The sequence below is a fragment of the Gorilla gorilla genome, chromosome 12, assembly GCF_029281585.2.
Source record: "Gorilla gorilla gorilla isolate KB3781 chromosome 12, NHGRI_mGorGor1-v2.1_pri, whole genome shotgun sequence".
NCBI classification, from domain to species: domain Eukaryota; kingdom Metazoa; phylum Chordata; class Mammalia; order Primates; family Hominidae; genus Gorilla; species Gorilla gorilla.
This window is the reverse complement of record NC_073236.2, coordinates 115410063-115434285: the sequence shown is the minus strand read 5'-3', so window position 1 is coordinate 115434285 and position 24223 is coordinate 115410063. Positions and strand designations below refer to the sequence as shown.

General features: G+C 40.2%; 1 protein-coding gene across 4 annotated transcripts in view; it reads left to right on the top strand.

Moving 5' to 3' along the window:
- The first annotated feature begins 1342 nt into the window (after positions 1–1342).
- Positions 1343–24223, top strand: part of NCOA1 (nuclear receptor coactivator 1) — a 277974-nt gene continuing 255093 nt past the window's right edge. For all 4 annotated transcript variants that reach the window (XM_063696019.1, XM_055377552.2, XM_063696021.1 and 1 more), the window contains exon 1: positions 1343–1648. The gene's annotated coding sequence lies outside the window, so the exon portion shown is untranslated. The remainder of the gene's footprint in view (positions 1649–24223) is intronic.

Sequence of the window (24223 nt, the reverse complement as noted above, 5' to 3'; positions counted from 1 at the left end):
GTACCTGCCTGTGGAAGAAGCTGCCCGTTGACTCAGAGAGGTGCCAGGGAGATTGATGTTTTCAAGGCTGTCAGGTTCCCCAGCTGGGAGAAGGGTGGGAAGGGCTTAAGGATTTACAGAGATTGATTTAGGGGAGAACACACAGGAAGCGAAACAGCAGGAAACGCCGGGAGACAGCAGCAGCAGGACAGGATTGAGGAAGGGTAAGAGTGCGAAATGGGGTAAGAATGCAAGAAAGGAATGGACAGATGTATGCTTTACAAGGCACTTCCACGGCGAGTGACTCATCCATGCTTAGGACAACCCAGGGAGAGACATAGGTATATATTGCATTGCCAGCCTTTGGAATGCGGGATGCGGTCCAGATAAGGCCATCGCAGCTCAGAGAGGCTGTTCAGCCGCTGTTCGATTCCTCTGGTGACAAGGAACACTCTACTTTTGGAAGTAGCACTTCTATTAGAGAAGTAAAAAAAAAAAGAAAAAGAAAAAGAAAAAGAAAAGGGAGATAAGAAGAAAGGTGTGGGCCCCTTGAGGGGAAAGATCTGTGAATGACAGACATTTTAGATAATTCATGGAATTGCAAAGCCAGAACGTGTCAGGCAGATCTTTTCATCTGTAAAACGAAGGGGGCAGACGATCTTCCTTTTCTCTTGTCTAATAGCCTGTGAAATCATCTAGGCAACCACCTCCCAATTTTACAGAATAAAAAACGAGGCCCGCGGGATATGTCTCGCTCAAAGTAACAGAACGCCCGAGTGGAGGGACAGGCCCGGAGCCGACTCCGCCCCGTCCGCAGGGCCTCTCGCCGCTCCGACACCTTCCCAGAAAGATAAAGAACAGCGGGAGGCGGCAGGCCCGGCGGCCTAGCTGCGAGCGCCCTGGGGTTCGAGGCCGCTTCCCGGCAGCAGTGGGAGGAACGCCCCGAGGGGAGGGCAGGAGAGGGGCGGGGAGGAGTTGAGACGGGCGGGGAAGAGTTCGGGCCTCCTTTCCCACACTTCGGTAGGACGCCGGCTGGGGCGGGCCTGCAGCCGGCAGAGGGCGCGGGGTGGTTCCTCGCTCGGCGGGCCCGGCAGGCCCGGCGGGCTGGGGGCGCGCTGTCCCGGGCGCACTGTCGGAGCTCGCGGGCACCGGGTTGCGGCGGCCCGGGCGGCCGGAGCCGGCAGGGGAAGTAAGGCGGGCGGGCAGGCGGGCGGCCGGGAACGGGCGGGGCGGGGCGGGGCGGGGCGCGAAGGGGGCGGTGCCGCGAGCGGGGGGCGGTGGCGGCGGCGGCGGCGGCCGAGGAGGAGAACATGGCGGCCGCGGAGAGCGGCTGAAATGCCTGTTCTTCAGGCCGGGCGAGCGGGAGTCTGACGCTATTTGCTGAGCTCTGTCCTCCGACGGCTGCCTCGCGGCCTTGAGGGCCTCCGCCGCCTGTTCGCTGCTGCTCCCTCGAGCGGAGCCTGCGTCAGGTTCCCTCTGCATCCCCCTGCGGGGGGACCCCTGCTCCGGAGGAGGGGGCCGGAGAGCCGCGGCGGCGGCGGCGGCGGGCGCCTGGGCCCAGGGGGCCGGGCGCCGGGCCCGAGGAGCGGCGGAGGCCGGGGCGGCGCCGCCGCCACGGTCGCGGACGAGTGCGGCGCCGGTGAGCGGGGCCCAGAGGCGGCGGCGGCAGGTGAGTGGCGGGCGGCGGGTGCGGAGCCTCCCGGTGGGTGCAGCTGTCACGAGCCGCGCGACCGCGGAGGCCCTAGGGGGCGGGGAGCAGCTGGCGCCCCTCCGCCCCCTGCTCTCCTTTCTCCCGCTCCATCCCCCTCCCACTTCCCCGAGTTCCCCTCGCGGCCCGGCGCGGCTGGAGGGGGCGGAGGTCGCAGCTGTCACGGGCACCAGCTGGGGGCTGCTCCCCGCCGAGGGAAATCGCTGCAGCAGCGACTTCTCTCCGCCTCTTTTCCAGTTGCCCTAGTTAGCGCGGAGAGGGCGAGCATCCGCGGAGGGGGCGCGAGCTGCGCGGCCGCCTGCCCGGCGTGGGGAGCGGGCGCCCCGGGCCGCCGCCTAGAGGGGGAGCCGGAAGTCGGCGCGGGCGCCCCTCGGCCCCGACGACGCCGTGACCTTGGCCGGCCCGCTCACCTCTCGGAATCTCGCCTGCCGGGACCGCGAAATGGGGGCCACCGCGGCGTCCCTCTCCGTCGGCGCAGCCCTCGACGGCGCTTGGGTTTGACCCCGGCGCGCTTGCTCGCCCCTTCTCCTGAGAAGGGGTTTCGGAGGTAGACATGGGATGGATACTGGACATGTTCCTGTCGCGGCCCGGGTTTGGTCCCCTTCCTGGGATTCAGCCGAAAGGGCCGAGGAAGGGAAGCAAACATGTTGACGAGGCGACTGGGAGGTGGGGTTGGTTAGTGGGCAGTGACAGAATTCGGGCCGCTTTCTAGTCCCTTGTAAAAGACCTGAAGAAATCGGACACCCAGGGTCTCCAGTCCTTACTACCCAGCTGTGGTGGCTGCCTTTTTATTTTATTTAAAAGCAGTTACCCCCATGGGTAGACACTGCCCTGTCTGACGACGTTAGAGGGAGACGGAGGGGTTGACAATACAGCCTGTGTATGTGTGACAAGGGCAGGCCACGGTGTTGTGTCCGGAGAGTTTCGTGGGGAGGAAAACTTCAAGCTGGAGGATCTGTTAGCCTCTCATGCTTGGCCCTCCTCGTTTCTTGTAGAGGTGTTGAACAGGCAGGTGTCCTTGTGGAGAAGGTGACATTTTTTCTTCGGAGACGGTGAGTTTTTAATGTCGAGTGTGATGTTGGTGAGTAAAGGGTTCTTGAGTGAATTGCAGTCCCAGCACCCTCTGTGGATGCCAAGAGGAATCTCTGTGGCGATGATTTGTGAGGGCTGGTGCTTACATTTCAGTGATTAAGAAATCAAGTGTCTGCTTAAAACATTACTGCCGTGAAGCGTAGATTGTATGATACAGTTGCGGGATGGATCTCAAGGGTTAAATTTGTTTGAGGTTTGTCTCCTCTTCTGGAATTGGTTGGAGGCTAGTCTCAAAAAAAAAAAAAAAAAAAAGCAAACAAAACAACAACAATAACAACGAAAGTTGGCCAGAGGGGCCTCCTATGATGTTGTAGGAAGGGGGTCGGATTTCTTCATGTTGAGAATAATGTGAAAAGAAAGTATTTGCTTAGGTCTCTTGGATCTTCAACTAGAAATAGTTTTGGGTTAAAGGTAGCAGTGGGGTTTGATTCAGCCTAACAAATAGGCATTCCTTGAACTATTTGCCATAAATTAGATAAAATGGAAGTGTTTCTGTTTTATCTCCTGTACTTTGTGGAAAGGTCTAATTTGGTTTTGTGAACGGATGTCCGAAGTGTTTTATATTTCTTCTTCAGACTCTATGCTTTGGGAACAGTGGGTCACAGAGAGGGTCTGAGTTGGGAATATATGGTTTAGAGAGAAAATAGAGGACTGCTGCTTATAAGAGCAGGTGTTTAGTTTGATTTTTGTAGATATTTTCTACTGGTTATTTAACAACATTGAAGTTTGCTTTATAAGGTGCAAAACGTGAATTTTACATAGCTTACACTTGATCTCTTCCTTATTTCTCTCAGAAAACCTGTAGGATTGTGCCTATTAAATTGCTTTTTGTGTGGTTTAAACCAAGGGAGTATTTTAGATCTGCAGTGGTTTCTTTGGAAAAAAAAAAAAGTGCTTGATGGAGCTAATGGTGATTGTTCACTTAAACTAGGATTATATAGACAATGCTTTTTCCTCCCTCTTTCTGCGAACATTTGTTTTTGTTTCTCCGTCAATTCCAGGGTTTCATTTCTAGAAATCTGGGCTGGAAACAGAAGCAGCAGTTTGTATAATCCTAAGAACTTGCTTATGCCAGGAAGCTGTAAGGGTAGCATGAAGTGGGTGTGATGTAAAGACACTGCTACTACTTAAGACATTTAACTGTTGAGGGAGTCTAAGGTCAAACTTTAATTTTTGTTGAATTTCCTGTTTTCTACTTATGTGTTAATCTTTTGGTGGGCAGAAGATTGGGTTGCTATGGTGCTAACTGGTGTATATTGTGAAAGTGCTGGCAACATTTCATGCTTTTACTCTATAGGGAAGGGTGGTAAACAAGCCTAAATAATTTAAAGATGTTGTTCTCAGAATGGAATGTTCTGTGCATGTCCTCTTGATCCTGCTAATCCAGTGAGCGGTCTTCACTAGGACTAAATGTTGAGTAAGTGATGAGGGTGGTATAGAGGTGCTGAAAGGTGGAGCGGTGGAGAGAGGGTATTGGGCATTTTCTTGAAATTCTTTTCCCCAATTCTGTATAGGGAATCTGTATACTAGACTGTGATTTATAATTGTTTTTCAAGGATGTTTTAGTTCTCCCTGCTTGGTTGTCATCAATTTCATATACCTTCTCTTAGATACTACCTCTGTTCCCGTACTTTAGTTTGTCTTTTTTGCTGCGTCTCCCAAGGACTCCACATTGTTTGAATGTTATGTTGCATATCTTATGGAGTTGGCTGGCCTTAAGCCATGTGGCTTAACATAGTTTTCATTTTAGGGCAGGTGTGGGAGGCCAGTACAACGCACAACACGGAGTAGAATCTAAGTCATGGAGCATAGGAGATCCCCGGGACGCTTATGATTGTTTTGGCATTGGTTTTTGCCTTTTAAATATGATTATAACAGAAATTCTCAGAGGACCATCAGCTGCTTTCCCGGCAGAGGTCCAAAAATGTTTTGGAGGGTTCCATTTTGCATTACTTGCAAATATTGGATGCTGTGGTCGGTGTGGGCTCGGGTGAAATCCATGTGTTTCAGGAGGTGGATGTCAGAACACTGTATCTGATCTGGGCTGCAGAACCGTATAAATTTCTCCCTATCTTAGATAAACTTTCCTACCCATTTGGGAAGACTAGACTGTAGGAAAGGACTTTTTAAAATTGCTTCTTTCCCAGATTAGCAGTAGTTTAGCCGTTGGTGATTGGCAACTAAGGATAGGCCTCATGTTCTATTCTTAACATTGAAGATGAGGTCTAGTCATTTAAAACCTTCCCTTTTCTCTTTATATTTTAGTTAGACCTTGTGCCTTTCAACATTTGGTGTCAGAGGTCATAAAATGGCCTAGTGGCAACTAGGTACCAATGTTGGTTGCTTCATTTCATAAGGAGATGAAGGTTTTTTTTTTTTGTTTGTTTGTTTGTTTTTAAATAGCTTAGTTCTGGAAAATGGTTTGTGGGCTATAGTATTTGGATTAATGTATAGAAATGATTATTATATATTTCTGCAGGATACATGGCTGAATAAGGGAAATTATTATAAAACACTGATACCAACATATAAGTCCAATTCCATAAGTTTAAGTAAAGTGAGTTGTATCCATGCTTCTTCCCCCATAACCCCATCTGCAACACAGAATTTTTGAGGCTCCTTGGAGTGATAGGCTTTTAGAAAAGCTTAGTATGGTTATCATATTTAAAAGATAAGTAGCTTATGCCAAAATAGAAGCTCTAGTCACTCGAGGAGTTATGGAAGACTCACCCTCATCTTGGATATATTTTGTTCTTGCCACTCCCCGAGAGTATGTTTTAGTGTGTGGAGGGCAGGGATGTTTGGTTTTACTGAGTAGCCCTGACCTGACCATTAGGCACAGACAGGCCAGACTCATAAAAATAGGTGCAAGCACGGAAGCAAAACGCACCCATTATCAGGACCAGAATTCTAATTGCACTGGATTATCCAGTTTTTCCAGAGTGATGCTTCATTTTTGCCCTTTCAGCTTATAATTGTGGGGCAATTTTAAAGCATCTTTTAGAAAAGAAACTCTGACCAGACAGACAGAGGTGTCCTAGCTCTTCCAGATACTTAGGTTGATGTAGCCTTGAGCTATTTAACCACACTAAACTTCAGTTTTTATATTTAAAATTGAAGTAACGTACTTGTCCTCATATTGTAATCTTTAAAATTATTAAATGTGTTTAGCATATGATTGGCACATAGACATTAATGACTAACAGGTATTTCATTAGCGAATTCATCACCAAATTCTCGCATTCTTTTCTTTGTAATTTCTCAGATTTTTTCCTTTATTTCTGGTTCTGCAATCTGGTCCTCCTGTCATTTGCACATGGAGTAATGGGAGTCACATTGACTCTGTGGGCCTGAGTTTCTTTATCATTAAATGAGAATGTTGGTCTAATTTCACATTTCTTCTTGTTTTAAAATTCTATGATTTGTAGGTTTATAGCTGTTTGCTTGCATGCATTTACCTCTCTAATTTATCCTACACATAATGCTGAAGAAATTCCCTTCCAAAAAATTTTTTTTATGTTATTGTTTTCAGAGGAGATTTTCTGTGGGCAAATCTATCAAATGTAAATCATTTAAACTGATTCTTTCATTTCCCATTCCAGAAAATTTGCTGTAGATGGCATATGCAGAAATACTTCGCAAACTGTAAAGTGCTACGCAATGAAGAAAGTATTATGATAATCATAGATATCTTGTGTCTTTGCTTTTACATGTTCCATTTTCTTCATTTAAATTGGATTTCCTTTATGTTCTCTTGACCTTCAAAAACAGCATCAAAGCTGGTATGTTTTCAAGAAAGCTTGATTTTTATCACTCCCTTAGCATTAGGTACTCTGTTCTATATAATAAACTTCTCTTTCTCTCTCTTTCTTTTGAGAGAGATTCTCTTTTTAGTGTGTGTTGATTGGTTTTCCTAAACAGATTGGAAAACGCTTGAGATGCCAGGAACTACAACATTTAGAGTTAAAGAACCTTAAATGATCATTTAGGACAGCCTTCTTAATATTACAGCTGAGCAGACTAAGTCCATGCAGATGTAGTTGGGAATAGGGTTTCTTTATGAGAGTTACTTTTTGTATTGAAAGTTACAATATTACAAAGATATTTTAAATTATAAGAATTCTTGTAAGCTTTTGAGTAATGTGTAAGCTAGGAGGAAAGGAGCATTTTTATTTTTTGACCAAAATATGACTCTCAAATATTGTAAAAAGGTATTAATTAGGAATTAATTAAGACCGTTTTCTCAAAAACTACAAAAGTACCTGTAGAAAAACGTCTGCTTTTCTTGTAAGGCCCTCAATTCATAGTCAGCAAATATTTATTGAGTGTTGTCTCTGAGCCAGGTACTGTGCTAGCTCTACATATTACATTTTATAAATGAGGAAACAAGACTCAGGGAAGTTAAGTGGCTGGCGTAAGATTGCACAGCTTATAGGTGTTAGGCATGACATTTGAGTTCAAGCCTACTGAGTGGAAATCATATCCATACCTTTCAATTGGCTTCTCTTCAAGCATGTTCGTCATACTTGGCCACATTATACTTTTTTTTTTTTCTTTCTGGACTTTCTGTCTCTTGAATACCTGTGTTGTGGAGACTCCTGCAGTCTTGTTCCTTTCTGATGACCCGGGAGCCATATATACCAGTTACTTGATGAAAATGTCACTTTAAGATTCTTGTGGGCTGGGCGTGGTGGCTCACGTCTGTAATCCCAGCACTTTCAGAGACCAAGGCAGGCAGATCATGAGGTCAGGAGTTCGAGACCTGGCCAGTATGGTGACACCCCATCTCTACTAAAAATACAAAAAATAGCCGGGTGTGGTGGCGCAAGCCTGTAGTCCCAGCTACTCAGGAGGCTGAGGCAGAAGAATTGCTTGAACCAGGGAGGCGGAGGTTGCAGTGAGCCGAGATCGCGCCATTGCACTCCAGCCTGGGTGACAGAGCGAGACTCCATCTCAAAAAAAAAAAAAAAAGATTCTTGTGCTGTTTCTGGTCTCACCTTTGTACTTACAGTAATGTTGATTCTTTGGTGCTTCTATCCAGGTAAGGTTATCTTTGGTTGGTTTTGGATTCTTAGCCATAAAATTCTGCCTCTCAAGTTTTGTTGGTATTTAAATAGCTAAAGCTTAGTGTGGTTTTGTTTTGTTTTTATTTTTTTGGAACAAATTGCTTGGTCATTCTCTGTGTTTCCACTTGTAATTTGAATGGTTGATTTTATCTTAAAATTCCAGTTTGCCTATATGGTTAAAACATTTACATACTTCTATTATCAAGCATAGATTTGATTATTTAACAGTAGATATTTTATTGTGAATGTATGTATGTATATAAACATATCACGTCATATTTGACCAGATAGTTGAAGGATGAAATGTCCTTGAGTTTTGAAAACATCTGTATGTGTAATATTGACTTTACTTTGGTGAATTTGTTTGGAAGAAACAAAAAGTTATTTATTCTGCAATGTCTAATATCTCCCTCTCCATTCTAAATGGTACAGGTAGTCTGTAATTGATTTTCTAAGTAGCTACTCAATCATTCGGTCAAGACGTAGTTATATGAGTACGTACTTTGTTCAAGGTGTTGTGCTGTAAAAAGATAGTGGTTATTGGGAAATTAACCGATAAAATATAGATCCTGTTCTTAAGCAGATTATGACCTGAGAGAGGTGATAAGACAAACATACAAATACCTATAATAGTAATTGAATGTGATGAGTGCTGTGAGACAGGTCCTGAAACAGTGCTTTGAACATTCAGGGAGAGGGAATGATTATTGTATTTTCATTTGAGAAAAATCAGGGCAAATTTTATGGAGGACTTGGTGGTAGACAAAAGCATTGAGGGCAGGGGATGATTTCTTTAAGAATAGAGACAAGGAGAACAGTATGTTCAGGAAGATTAAATAGCAAAGATGAAAAGACGGAGTAATGCAGGGGAAAGTGCAAGGAGTGTGGCATCAGCTGAAGTGGGAGAGGGAAGCATATCGTCTAGGTGTAGTAAGAAAACATTGGTGGATTTTAATGGAGGGAGGTGGTGGGGAGCAGTATGTAGTAAGTATGTAGATATGGATGAAAATGAGAAATGTCAATTTTCCAAATTTACGTGGATCTTTTCTTGGCAGGTTTTATACCCCAAATTTCATATTTTTTGTTTTTGAAATGATTCCATATGTAAGGCTTACCCACATTGGGAACTTATTCACTCATTTTTATGTATATTTAAATACAGATTATATGGTTTTTTTTTTAATAGAAGTTGGTACAAAATCTTTTTCACTGCCTTATACTTTTTTCGAATTAACTTTTTTATTTTTTACTTTTGATTATGAATTATGCCTTAACCTACATGTGATATGAGATATGCATATTGCATGATACTTGCCCAAGAGTTAGCCAGTTGATCCAACATAATTTATTAACGTATTCATTTTAATAATTCCCCACTGTTTTGAAGTCTACATTTTGATGTTTCTATATTCCCTTTTTTCTGATTCTGCATTTCTTTATTCCAAAAATAGATACATCTATTTAATATGTGGCAGTTCCTTACTGTTTTATATATTGTTACTGATAAGGAAAATCCTGCCATCAACCTTAAAAAAAAAATTTAACCTCCCAGTGATTCTTAGATGTTGATTTGAGTTTATTAAATATATAGATGAATTTTGGACCAACCAGGATTGCAATATTCCAACATTCCTCCAGCATTGTTCTATGGCCCTTTGTTTATCAGATCTAATTTCATGCCCTCTAAATGTGCTTTATATTGTTCTTAGTGTACTTCTTTTCCATTTTATCTTCTATTTCATACCATTGACTTTTCTTTTTAAGCAGTAAGTATTCTTTTAAACAGTGTATTATCACTTGGCATTTTTTAAGATGATGCAGTGGACTTGTTTGTTCGGTGTAAAAATGTCTCTTTGTATAAATATAAGTGTATCTGACTGTATAAATGAGATTGGTCATACAAGTTGGAAGCCCCTGCCTCTCATTTATAGTTCATGATTTATTTTACTGATTTATTTATGCCTTGCCATGTTCCAAAAAGGATTTAAGGCAGGATGTGTCTTGAGGAGTCTTGGACCTTGTTCCAGCCCTGTCTATTATTTGACTGATGCCCCTAGCCAACGTTACTCGTTACACAGAGGGAACAGTGTTGAAGACAACTAGTGTCACTGAATGTGCTGTGGTGTGTCTTTTGCCAAACTGGTAGTAATTCAGAGATGATACAATGTAATTGGGGTACCTTTAAAGATAAGTCCTTTAAACCTTGATAGCATACAACAGAAATTGGCTGGAAGTATCCCTTCAAGTATCCCTGCTGGGTAGGCTGATAAAGAGCCTTAACTCTTGGGACCCCAGGCACTTTTAGCCCGGTAGTTTCTTTTTTTCTTTCTTTCTTTTTTTTTTTTTCGAGAAGGAGTTTCGCTCTTGTCGCCCAGGCTGGAGTGCAATGGCGCGATCTCGGCTCACTGCAACCTCCACCTCCCAGGTTCAAGTGATTCTCCTGCCTCAGATTCCCTAGTAGCTGGGATTACAGGCATGTGCCACCATGCCTGGCTAATTTTGTATTTTTAGTGGAGACGGGGTTTCTCCATGTTGGTCAAGCTGGTCTTGAACTCCCAACCTCAGGTGATCCACCCGCCTTGGCCTCCCAAAGTGCTGGGATTACAGGCGTGAGCCACCGCGCCTGGCCAGTAGTTTCTTAACATTAAATTATCCGCAAAATGGAAGAAATACTAGAGGTCTGTGAGGATGTTTCTTCTCTTTCAGTCTGTTGTGGTGGTTTGTAGTTTACAGGGGCTTGGGTAACTGGATTTTTAGGTTTATTATTTTAAATAGTAGACTCAACACTATTTTGTATTGCAGTAGAGATCACTTATGCAGATCTTTTTTATACCATTTCATAGAGATTAACTGGTCACCTTGAGGCAGAGGAGTTAAGAATGATCTAACTTAAAGATGACTTACTCAGTATTTTTTCACAAAAAGACAAATGTCCCAAGTTTGTTGGTCCTTTTTGTGAAACGTGGCTATAAGTGGTATGTTACCTAGCAAATAAACACACTTAATCTGCCCCTTTGAGATAATAGGGTAAGTTCTTAACAGTGATTCAAAAAGTAACTACCTTTCAGAACAACAACAAAAAATTTAATGCCGTAGAGAAAGGATATTGAAAATGGATATTTAGAATTTTTCCTGTTATGGAATTTAATTGTTGAAAATTATATGTGTTAACTTTAAGAGCTTTTTTTATATGTATACTTGAACTTGGAAACAGAATTTTCTAACCTGTATAAAAATCTTTTAAAAGAGCTGTTTAGTGGTTTTGAGCCCATCTGCTGAAAACACAAAAAGGCAATACCATCTGATTAGTTTATAAGAACAACTGATTGCCATCAGAAGGTATGGAAATGCACTAGCTGAATTTTAGCAAAAACCTTTGCATAAATGGTGAATGGGATTGGAAATTGAATATCATGTTTTATTCAGTGCACCCAGTAATGGAGTTCTTTTGGTTTTATTCATATTTGTGAGGTAACATTTTTCAGCTATGATAACCCTTAAAACCAAATAAAATAGTTATATCTCATAAAAATGAACCGAATATAGAACTAGACCTTCAAGTTGTTATGTTACAAAGTATGAAAGCAAGATATAAAAATAACAAACCATGTTCATTTACATTGCTGTAACCAAAAGTAGTGAGTGGTATTAATATAATAACAATATTAGGAAAAGCACAAAGTTTTTGTGTCATCAATAAGAAAAGTAAATGTTTAAAAATTTGTTTACTTGCTATAATATTCTTTTTAATTTCCTTTTTTGTATATGCCATATCTACATAATTTATTGATTTGGTGTGCAGTATATACAAATTATAAATAAGTATAATGGCTTCCTATTCATAAACTTTTAAACCAAGAGATATGTGATAAAAATGGCTATCATGATTCTATACCAAAAGTTCTTAACCTGGGGTTCATAGAATAAGAGCCCCTAGATAGGCTTTAGGGGATCTGTAAGCACTCTGAAATTGTATGTAAAATTTTGTGAGTCTATATATTTATCTGGGGAGAGGGTCTAGAGCTTTCACCAAATTTCTGAAAGGGTCCATGACCTCCCCCAATGGTTTAGGATCTCTGTTTTTGAGGACTGGGACCTCAGTAACTCTACTCATCCAGTTGCACCCTCTTGCCAAGTTTGATGGATATATCTGATGTCATAACTCAAGCCCACCGTATGACTAGATGTGCAGTCTGTTTTTCCACTTTGCAACAGATGTGATTGCAGTGCCTTTTACAGGTGTTTGAGTTCTGTCTGTTTATTGCACAACTACCTGGCCCTCCATCCCTTGGCTGCTTTTATATATGTTATTTTCCATCTATATCCCCCTAACCCCCAATTAAAAAGAGTGGACCTACTGTATGGGTGTAGAGACAGGAATATGTATAAAGAGCCCAGTTTCAATTCACTTCGCTTCAAGTATCCCTGCTGGGTAGGCTGGGATTCACAGTTGTTCTTTTGACCTATCTTTAGCATCTGAATTTCAGCTTTCTAGAATCCTTAGAGTCTGATTTGACATATGCTAAAAACACTTTGCAAGTTTTGTAGGCTCTTTTCTCCTCACTGACATCATTCTAGTTCAGGCTTAATTATTCTTTTTTTTCTTTTGGGGCTTAATTATTGGTCAAACAATTAATTAATTGGTCAAGCAAAGTGGTCCCACTCCCCAGTGAGTTCCTTCTTCATATGTCCCAAATTTTGATTCGGAATGATTATCCTAATTTTTACTTTAATGTTACTGTTTTGCTCAGAAACCTTCAGTGGTTCCTCATTACTGTCAAGATAAAGTTGTTCCTTAGCCTGGCATTTAAAACTTTCCAGTGTTTGGCCCCAGCTTTCTTTTCTGGTTTCATTTCCCACTAGTCTGCCCCAATAAATTGTGTTTTGAAATAAAATTGTCAGTTTTTTGTCCTCTAAACATCTCTTGAGCTTTTCTCTTTCTACCTCTTTATATGTTATTTTCCAAGGAATGTTCTCCCTTAATCTAGTCTATGCCTTTTGAAATTCTACCTATCCATTACAGCTCAACTCAGATTTCACCTTGCTTATTAAGTGTTCAGATCATAAAATTTAAAAGTAATCAATTCCTCCTGTGAACTCTCAGTATTTATTTTCCTTGTTATTCGCTTGGTACTTTATATGTACAACCTTGTACCTTATGAAATTTTTTGTTTTTGTGTGTCTTGTCTCCTATATTAGGGTATGAGAATGGCAAATGGGGATTAGGTTTTATATTTTGTCCTCTGCAGTGTCTTACACACATAGATATTACAATATTTGCCAAGTCGTATTGATTAAATCATAATGCTACTTATGAATGTACTTAGAGAAATAGATCTTTTGTGAGTGTGAATGTGTGCGTGTGTGCATGCATGTGCATGTTCCTGGAATACTCACAGATAAACTAGGGATTTTCTTGACTAGTTTCAGGGTATTTAGGGAATTAAATTGGAAATCTGGTATTGCTTGGAGAACGTGTTGTTCTACAACATAAGAAGTTGGCTGTAAAGGGATATCTCAAAAGTCTGGTGTAGCTTGGTGAGTAATTGTTCTCCAGTGTAGAGAGCTCTACCTGTCCTGGGTGACAGAAAAACTTGTGTTCTTTCCTCTGTCTTCTTAACAGTGATGGGAACACTAATTCCTCATGTATTGAGGATTACTACATTTCTGTTTTAATTTTTCAACACAGTCTTCACAATAAAATACAAATTTTAATTGAATACCTGTTGTTTGATAATATGGGGCACCATAAAGTAGTTATATTTTAGGATTCTTGCCTTTCAAGGAGATTATAACCCCTATAAGGGAGTCTCATTTGCTATAAATCATACATGAATTTAAAAATAATATACAATACAAAATATGTCACATGAGAGTGTATGGCTTAGTTTTTAACTGAGATATATGGAAACTTATCTAGCACTTATTTCTTCACTCACGTGAAATTTTTTATCATGTATACTTGTCTCTGTTTTTTTTTTTTTTTTTTTTTTTTTTTTTAAGACAAGAGTCTTGCTCTGTCGTCCAGGCTGGATGTGGTGGTGTGATCTTGGCTCACTGCAACCTCTGTCTCCTGGGTTCAAGCGATTCTCCTGTCTCAGCCTCCCGAGTAGCTGGGATTTCAGATGTGTACCACCACACACAGCTAGTTTTTGTGTTTTTAGTAGAGATGGGGTTTCACCATGTTGGCCAGGCTGGTCTTGAACTCCTGACCTCAGGTAATCCGCCTGCCTCAGCCTCCCAAAGTGCTGGGATTACAGGCGTGAGCCACCGCGCCTGGCTACTTGTCTCTGTTTTTACATGTATCCTTCACTTCCAGATTGTAAATTATAGTAGATGGAGACTATTTATTGTACTTGTTTGTACCACAGTGCTTTCATAATGCACTACCCACAGTATACATACATAAGTTTGTTACCGATGATACTAGGAGCCTAGTATGATCTGGGTAGGCTTTCTAGAGGAAGTGGGTTTGAATTCAATTTGTGGGCTTTGGAATGTTGCTTATGGCATAGTCCCATGGAACATGATAAAAGCGTTTTTAGTTAATAAAATACGTTTGGTGTACCATCTAGAGCATGAAGCCTCCTTGGTTACTGTGGCTTTGGCCCTAAAGTGTCCCACATCGATTTTTCTTATAGACTATTGGCTAAAAGTAGTCATAGGATACTACTTAAGGGGCTAGGAAGTATGGGTAACAACATGAATATTTGGTGAGGAGTAAATGATTTTGCCTTACTATAGCAGAATTGATTTTCTTTAGTGGTGAATACCAAAATTGGTAGACCCTGCTTGGAGTTATTGAAGAAAAGAAGAATTGCTTTTATGCGTCAACCTAAATGGAATTTTTATTATTAAATTTATTTGTGAAAAGAACTTACAAGCACTGAATGGTAGCCTTTGGGACAATTAAAGGAGAAATTTTACTAGTGTGTCTATTTTAGGGGTAAGTATTATGAATTGTTTTAGTTTGCTACCATCTTTAGAGTGGATATTTGAAACAGAAAGTGAATATTTGGCTTCAGTATACCTGATCCAGGACTTTCCTACATATATGGTTTAACTGGTAAGATTTCAGGTAAGAAAAGTGAGAGAGGGAGTAAAGGGCTTAGATACTTTTGGAGACTTTTGCTGTCTGAGAAGTTCACAGAATTTCTCTAGTATCCTTGGAGGTCATTTTCCCCCTGTTATCAACATATTGCTAATTAATTAAAACCTGTTTTCTCCATTTTTTGTTTGCCTTTCTAATGCTTGGTTTGTTAAGGACTATTGGGTGGTGGTTAAAATAGTTGGCCAACTATTGGTGTTGGCCAAGTTTGCAGAACTACTAGGAAGCTTAGATCCTTATTTGTCCATGAGGCTTGTTTTTTCCCTGTTTTATTCCTAAAGTCATCAATCCTGAACTTTTTAAACCTTAGACTTTTTGACTGTATTCCAATATTTTTTTCTTTTTTCTTTTTTTTTTTTGAGACGGAGTTTTGCCCTTGTTGCTGAGGCTGGAGTGCAATGGGGCAATCTCGGCTCACCGCAACCTCCGCCTCCTGGGTTCAAGCGATTCTTCTGCCTCAGCCTCCCAAGTAGTACAGGCATGTGCCACCATGCCTGGTTCATTTTGTATTTTTAGTAGAGATGGGGTTTCTCCCTGTTGGTCAGGCTGGTCTTGAACTCTCAACCTCAGGTGATCCACCTGCCTCGGTCTCCCGAAGTGCTGGGATTACAGGTGTGAGCCACTGTGCTCGGCTATTTTTTCCTTTTTAAAATTAAATAATGAACCATATAAAATACATGATGACATTTTAATAACAAATTCAAAGAAATGGAAGTATATAGAGTTAAAAAGTGAAAGTCTCTGTCTTGAAGACTTTTTTTTATGGTAGCTGTTAATTTAGGCTGTCTAGTAAACACCCCTCCCCCCATTCTTTTTAAATTTTTTAGGTCATAGCATCCTTCCCTTTGGCCCAAGGGATGGGCATGTGACTCAGGCTTGGTCTGTCATAACACTTCATTCTCTTGGAAACAGTGGTTGCTGCCGGATGGCCGTGTGATGACCTGAGCAGGTTGAGTCCTTCCTTGAGATTGAAAAACATATTGGATGAAGGACAGGTTCATCCCATTGGAGTTGCTAAGCCGAGTTAACGTAGAGAGGGCCTTGAAGGAAGCCCATCTGCCATAGGAAAGAATGAGGCCAACATACAGAGTAAAGCAGAGCTGACGGAGACAGGTAGACAGACTCACTCACACACGCACTCACTCTCACATGCTTGAATGCGTGAGCATTGGGAGCCATTGGAGCCTTTGGATCTAGTTGCACTCTGTATTAGATCCACCCAATATTTCCCAGTTAAATGAACTCATCAGTTGCCCAATTTGCTTGTGCTGGTTTGCAAGTGTTCCTGTCGTTTGTAATTGAAAGAGTCCTTGCTAATCCAGACCCCTGTTGGCATCATCATCATCATCATCATTAGAATCTATGTAGTAACTTTTTTTCCAGGTCTCGGTACCAGGAAAAGCTGTGTTTCCTTTGACCAGCTGGTTCGCTTGTATTATGTAGTCATCATGACTTTTGAAACTGATAGTTATTTCTCTCTTTGGCTAAAGATTTAGTTAGCTGGGGGTACATGTCTCAGTTGGATGCTCTATAGCTGCTTTATTCAGGTGATTTAATGGCTGAGCTGAATGCTGGGAAACTCTTGCTTTGAGGACTTTTGGGGTCAAAATCATTGTGACGACATTGAAGGCTATAGAACTTTGGGACTCAATTGACTGTCCATTGGTGCAGATTCAGAATCATTTTCAGAGGAAAATTTTGGCTCGTTACTTTCTTGGCTCACTTCCGTGGAGAGGTGGGTTGGCAGCCTACTTAGACATCTTTAGTGGTTAGGTTCCTTAATTATCATAAGAGAATATTCACCTGACTGCATTTGATTATGAAATATATATAGTACCTATAATTGGCAGTATGGCATAGCTTCACTCTAGCAAGTATGTATCCACATACTCTGCTGCCTGATTTTTATTAAAAAAAAACCTAGAAACAGCATTTTTTGAGAATTGCTTAAATAAAACACTTTCAATCCATTGCTTTAGAAAGAATCAGTTTTTACTTGGACCAAGCCAGAATACCAGAGAGTATGTTGATTGCATTGTTTTAGACTGGGATAGAATTGCTTTTACAGAATTGTTCTTTGGTGTAATGCAATAAACATTTATTAAGAGCTATTAAAACAAACAGCTTTATGAAGTTTAGCACTTCTCTTGTAGAATTCTCGTGAGGGTATTATCTCCTTTATCTCAGTGTCCTTGTTGATGTTGTTACTACTATTACAGTACTACTGTTACTACTAGCGGCTCATCTGGAGGACGAAGACTGAACATAAAATGAGCTAATATATGACGGGCAAATACTGTCTTTAGCTGGAAGCAAATGCTTATATCCAAAGGGAGACAGCTTTATGGATGAGGGGTTGTGTTAGGAGTATGGGCTCTGGAGCCAGATTTCCTAAGCTTGAATTCTGGCTCTCTCTGCTACTGCCTAGTTGTTGTGTTACTTAACCTGTTGGTGCCTCAGCCTTTTCATCGTTAAATGGGGATGATAGTACCTGTCTCCCCAAGGTGGTTGTGAGAATTTTGTGAGTTTACACATACAAAATGCTTAGGTCATGCCAGGTCCAGAACATATACAGTGAAGGTGAGCTGCTGGGTTGTTTTTTTTTTTTTTTTTAATGTTTAAAATAAATAGTACATACTTATGGGGTGCCTGTGATATTTTGATACATGCATACAATGTATAATTATCAAATCAGGATATTTAGGATATCCATTACCTCAAACATTTATCATTTCTTTGTGTTGGAAACATTTCAGATCTATTGTTGTTTATCATCTTCTTCATCATCATTAGAATCTATGGTAGTAATTTTTTCTCCATGTCTCGGTACCAGGAAAAGCTATGTTTCCTTTGACCAGCTGGTTCACTTGTATTACGTAGTCATCATGACTTGTAACTGATGGTTATTTCTCTCTTAGGAAGGGAACTCAAAGTCAAATGTGTGTTCCTTCTCTTATAACCGTATAGGACCTTGTGGCATATGGTTTGTGTGGTAAACTTACCTCTGACTTTATCTTGTTTTCCTCTCTCATTTTCTCTGTGCCCAATTTCTTCTTTCTTTTTAATTCTAATACACCCTGTGAACGGTCTCAAATCCTTTTTGAAGTAATATGGAAACAAACAAGTAATTTCATTATAGCATGTGCTCATATTGAAATTTCAGATTAATTTTCATTTAATTTACCTTAAGCTAGCTACTTCCTCATGACAAGGAGGAGCTATAATTTTTATTAAGATATCTCAAATCATATCATAGTTGGGTTACTTCTGGGAAGGTTCCATTTGACAGCTAATCCTATTGATGGTGTTAGCTTTCTTTTAAGCTTTAATTACAAAGAAAATTGTGAAAATTTCATTTCATAATTATTACTTTTATTCTCATTTTTTTCTTTGACTTTTGCTCCAGCCATCTATCTCTTGTGGATTTGGGAAGGAAAAGGGGGGCTTATTTAAAAAACTTGTGAACCTATAGTCTTAAGAATAGTCTTCAGAATAAGACTTTTATATTAGGTTATAGCATAGGCAGAGTAAAGTCTATATGTGTTGTTATTGCCTTTCTTTTACAAACCAGTACATTCATTAATTTATTTGCAATAACAAAAAAAGGAATGTCCCAAAGTCTAGAATATTCCTGAATATTCTGGTTATGTCATTAGCATAATCACTTCCCCAAGCAGATGTACATGGGGCTGATACTGTCTTTTTTGGGGGGAGAATTCAAAAAAATTTTAATGAATGAAATGTCTCAAGTCTTTTTTAAAATTTGTAGATTCCCTCTTCCCCCCATCCCCTTTTTTTCTTTGTAATTTATCTTTTGAAGAACCTGTGTGGTTGTCCTGTAGAATTTCCTACAGTGTGGATTGCTGTTTGGTTAAACATGTTGCTCTGCCCTCTCTATATCCTGTAAATTGACAGTTTGATGTAGAAGCTTGATTAAGGTGTTATTTTTTTGGTGGGGGGAGGACAAGACAACTTTATAGATGGTATTGTGAGACACACAAAATCTCTGGTTATCTTTTGTGATGTTAGCAGTTGTTGGTGTCACTATTGGCTTTTGCTTCTTAAAATCCTAAAGTGATCACCATGTTGTCTAGAAGAAAATGGGGAGGCATTGTCTGGAAATGACAATGCCTGTTTTGTACAAATAGGACTCCTGGTGTGACCATTTGAGAATGAAGCAATATTGTGTGGAATCAAGAAGATCTAGGTATCAGTCTTGGCTCCTCTGTGTAGGAGCTGTTTGATCTTGCGTAATCAACAAAATCAGCAACAATGACAGCAGCAGCTACATTCACTTAGTGCTTGTTTTGTACCAGATTATGTGCTAAGTGCTTTATATACATTGTGTAATCTAATCTTTATAACAATCCTGTAAGCCAGACATTATCATATTTATTTTTGCAGTTCAGAAATATTGAAGTGTCCAAGGCCACATTGCTAAGACATAGTGAAACAGGGAGTTCAAGCCCTGCTTGACTCCAATCTTGTGCTCATAATCACTTTGTTCTTCTATATCTGTAAAAGTGGGTATACAAATAGCTGCCTTATCTACTTTGGGGGTCAATTAGATGTCGTTTGTGAAAATGCCTTGAAAAATAAGATAGATATTAAAGTGAGAAGTCTGCTGGGATGACCATTCATGAGGAAAGGTGGATGGTGGAGGCTTTGCCTATAACTAAGTGACAGTGAAAAGTTTGGATGGAAAGAACCCTGTGGTCATTTTCTGACTTTCATTTCTATTACTATTGCTGTTGAAATGTGGAAGTGTTTTCTTCTCTTGTTAAAATTGAGAGTGATAGAGATTTTACAGGTGGTAAATGTTGCATGTCAGAGGTTGCTTGAGAGTCCCTGGGTGAACAGTGATGTCTTGGTTTTACTCCATTTGCCGTATATGTAGGCTTAGTACAGATGGGTTTAACAGAGAGAAAGAGTATAGTCACAGTTCAGATTCTTTTTTCTAAAAGGACAAATATTTGTTAAAAGGAGAAATTATAATTGAATGTATAATATTTTATTTCTTTAGCTGGGTAGTGGGTATATAATGTATATTAAAATTATTTTCAGTACCTCTTTATATGTCTGAACTATTTTATAATGAATAAAACTATTAAAGTACTTACCACTAATATTTGCATGTGTGACAGACTAAGAAAGAAATAGGAGTGAGGTTGGTACCTTTAGGTCTGCCTGCCTGGGGCAGAGTGTAGGAATGTGCACTTTTTTGAGACGGAGTTTCACTCTTGTCACCCAGGCTGGAGTGCAATGGCGTGATCTTGGCTCACTGCAACCTACGCCACCCGGGTTCAAGTGATTCTCCTGCCTCAGCCTCCCCAGTAGCTGGGATTACAGGCATCTGCCACCACACCCAGTTAAGTTTTTGTATTTTTAGTAGAGATGGGGTTTCACCCTGTTGGCCAGGCAGATCTCAAACTCCTGACTTCAAGTGATCCGCCTTGGCCTCCCAAAGTGCTGGGATTACAGGTGTGAGCCACCACGCCCGGCTGCACTTTTTTTTTTAAAGGAGACGGGGTCTTGCTCTGTTCCCCAGATGGGAGTGAAGTGGCATGATCATAGCTGACTGCAGCCTCAAACTCCTGGGCTCAAGTGACCCATCTTGGCCTCCCAAGTAACTGGGACTACAGGCATGCACTACCTGGCCTAGCTAATTTTTAAATTTTTTGTTAAGATGGGTTCTCCCTGTGTTGCCCAGGCTGGTTTTGAACTCCTGGCTTCAAGTGATCCTCCTGCCTCAGCCTCTTCGTAATCCCAGACTGTTGGGATTACAGGCGTGAGCCACTGTCTCTGGTAGTGCACTATATTTTCGGTAAACTTTGGTAATGCGTTTATCAGAAAGCCCTAGGGCTTGACCTGGACACATTTTCTTGGTACTTTGCTTCTTGCAGTTCTTTTTGTACTCTGGGGACTTTATTGCCATATTCTCTTTACTGTGGTGAAATATCTAGTATTTCATTCTGGTATTCCCAACAAAGTTTTCCCATTTTCTTGAGATATAAATCGTATTCCATAAGTCACCCTGTTAAAGTGTACAATTTAGCAGCTTTTAATATATTCACAAAGTTGTACAACCATCACCATTGTGTAATATCAAACTTTTGTTTCCTCAGAAAGAAATTCCGTGCCTGTTAGCAGTGTCTCCCCATTCCTCCCTTCCTCAGCCACAGGCACCCACTAATCTATTTGCTGTCTCTATGGATTTGCCTATTTTGTACATTTCATGTAAGTGAAATCATACAATATTTCACCTTTTGTCTGACTTCTTTCACTTAGTGTAATGTTTTTGAGGTTCATCCATGTTGTAGCATGTATCAGTACTTGATTCCTTTTTATGGCCAAATAATGTCCCACTGTAATCCATTTTGACTACTATGAATAATGCTTCTCTGAACTTTCATGTACAAGTTTTTGCATGGACATATGTTTTCATTTGTCTTGAGTATATGAATTGCGGGGTCATATGATAATTGTGTTTAACATTGTGAGAACGGCAAAACTGGTTTCCAAAGTGGCTGCACCATTTTACCTTCCCAGCAGCAGCGTATGAGGGTTCTGATTTCTCCACATTCTCCAGTGAAGTGGCATCTCACTATAATTTTTGATTTGCATTTCCCTAATGACTATGTTGAATAGTTTTGCATATGCTTTTTGGCCATTTGTACATTTTCCTTGAAGAAATGTCTCTTCAGATCTTTTGCTTATTTTAAAATTGTGTTGCCTTTTTGCTACTGAATTATAAGAATTCTTTATATATTCTGGATGCAAGTCCTTTATCAGATATATGATTTGCAAATATATTCTCCCATCCTGTAGTTTGTCTTTTTACTTTCTTGGTGGCTATTCTTTGAGGGACAAACATTTCTAATTTTGATAAGTCCAATTTATTGATTTTGTTCCTTCTTATGCTTTTGGTGCCATATCGAAGAAACCATTGTCTAATCCAAGGTCACAAAAATTTATGTCTTTTTTTTCTAAGAGTTTTAGTGCTTACATTTAGGTCTGATATATTTTTAGTTAATTTTTCTATATGGTATGAGTTAGATCCCAATTTTTTTTTACAGTGGGGACAAAAGCTCATTATATTCCAAATACATACATGAGTAGCACTTTCAGTTTCCACCTTGCTTGATAATATTTTAATCACTATATGATTCTGCCACTTCATTTGTTTCACCCTCGACTGCCTGCTAAGTATTTGCTGTACCGAAACTATACTAACTTTTGCACTTATCGTAGAATGTGAAAGTTAGGAGGATGTTTATTGATTATGCAGTTGAATCTCTTAGAGTAGAGCCCTCTGCATCTGTGACAGAAGAGCTTTCAACTGTTTGAACAGTTTTAGAGGTGGTTAGTTCACTGAAGTGTGTTGTACTATAGTACAATAGTTATATTAAGAAGTCTTACCTATTCAAACATCATTTTATAAATAAAAAAAGTTTCAGAAGGAACAGGGGTTTAGGAGCTCAATAGTTTTAATAAGTTATTTTGCTTTTAGCAGTTTAAATTAAAGAGAGTTGGTGATTGGATCAAAACCCACAGTGTTTTATAATTAAATGAGAACATTATATCCACCGGTGCAGTAGGAGAAATGCTTGTATTCCTAAAGCAATTCAGTTCAGTTTTTAAAAGCTCTAATGGCTAGAAAGTTTATTCTTTTTTTCAGTTGGAATGTTGCCCTTGGTAATGACTACCCATTTTATCAAGGTCCTCTTAAAACTCAGAGTCTAAAATTAAACTTCACTTATGTGCAGAGTGGTGCAGCATGGTACAGAGTGTAATTGACTGATAGTTTTTTTGTTTTTCCTTTTCATATAACCCAGAATTAAGCTGTTAATGGAAGCCATGCTATCTTTGGGGCTCATCTTGAGTTTGTTATCAGTGAAACCCCTCTCTAACAAGAGTTTCTAAGTGCATCTCCTGTTCCTTTGAAACACTACAGTTGTGAAATGTGCTTTGCACCTATAGATCTGGACTCATCTCTGACTGCTTGGCTGCGTAACCTTAGCCAAAACACCGTTTCTTTGATCTCAACTCGCTTTTCTGTTGAATGGAGTTAATTCCTCCATTTTTGCAGTATTGGATGATTAAATGAAATGATTTGTGTGTGTGGGTGCATATGGCTCTACCTCACACAGATGAAAGTAAGGCTTGTGAAAACAGCCTTCTGTCACAAGTACTTCTTTGCTGGCCTTACTTAGTCAGATATTAGCTATTTGTTAGCATCCGTCCAGTTCAGATGTCTTGATATCCTGAATTGATAGGAAATATTTCAAACATGCAGAAAAGAATAGTGGAAAAATCATTCCGTGCACCTTCTGCCCAACTTAGATCTTAACATTTTGCCTTATTTCAGATTTTTTAAAAAAGAAGTAAAACATTGTGGAGTTCAGCCTTCTCTGTACCCTCTTTCTTTTACCCCTTCCACATTCCCCAGAGGAAACATTGTTCTGAATATATTTGTTATCTATATATAATGTAATTGTTTTGCATGTTTTAAACCTCAGATACATACTATACTGCAATATGCTCTTGCAGTACCCTTTTTTTTTTTCTCATCCTTTTTTTCCTGCAATTTCTATTTCATGGCTACATCACAATTTACTTACTCATGCTCCTTTGGGTGGTTATTAGGTAATTTCCATGTTTTATTATTAGACAATGCTGTAGTCAACATTCCTGAACATACTGGTTGTGAACATATGTGCATTTCTATAGAGAGCTTGTAAGGAAAATGTGTGTGTGTGTGTGTGCGTGCACACGTGTACATATGTGCTTGCGTATAGGATTGGAATCTGGTTGAAAAGTATATGCATCTTCAACTTTGGAGAATAATTTGACATTATTTAATAAAATATACCAATTTAAACATTACTGTCAGAGTGTGAGAGTTTTACATTCCTCAGACATTTCTAGTGTTTCATTTCTTATTATTATCTAAAATGGGATTCATAAGGTTCTAGATGGTTAGCACCTGTTAGGGTCAGCAATTTCTCCGGCCAACTGTAGGAGGACTTGGTATGTGTAGAAAACATTTATTCTAGCAAATGAACAGGCTTCTGATACTGTGTGGCTCAGGATCTATGACTAACTTATTCTGGTATAAAGCCACCCAGAATTCATTTGACCAGTTTACTTAAAAACTAGCAAATTTTTAGGCCAGGCGTGGTGGCTCATGCCTGTAATCTCAGCACTTTGGGAGGCCGAGGCAGGCGGATCACGAGGTCAGGAGATCGAGACCATCCTGGCTAACATTGT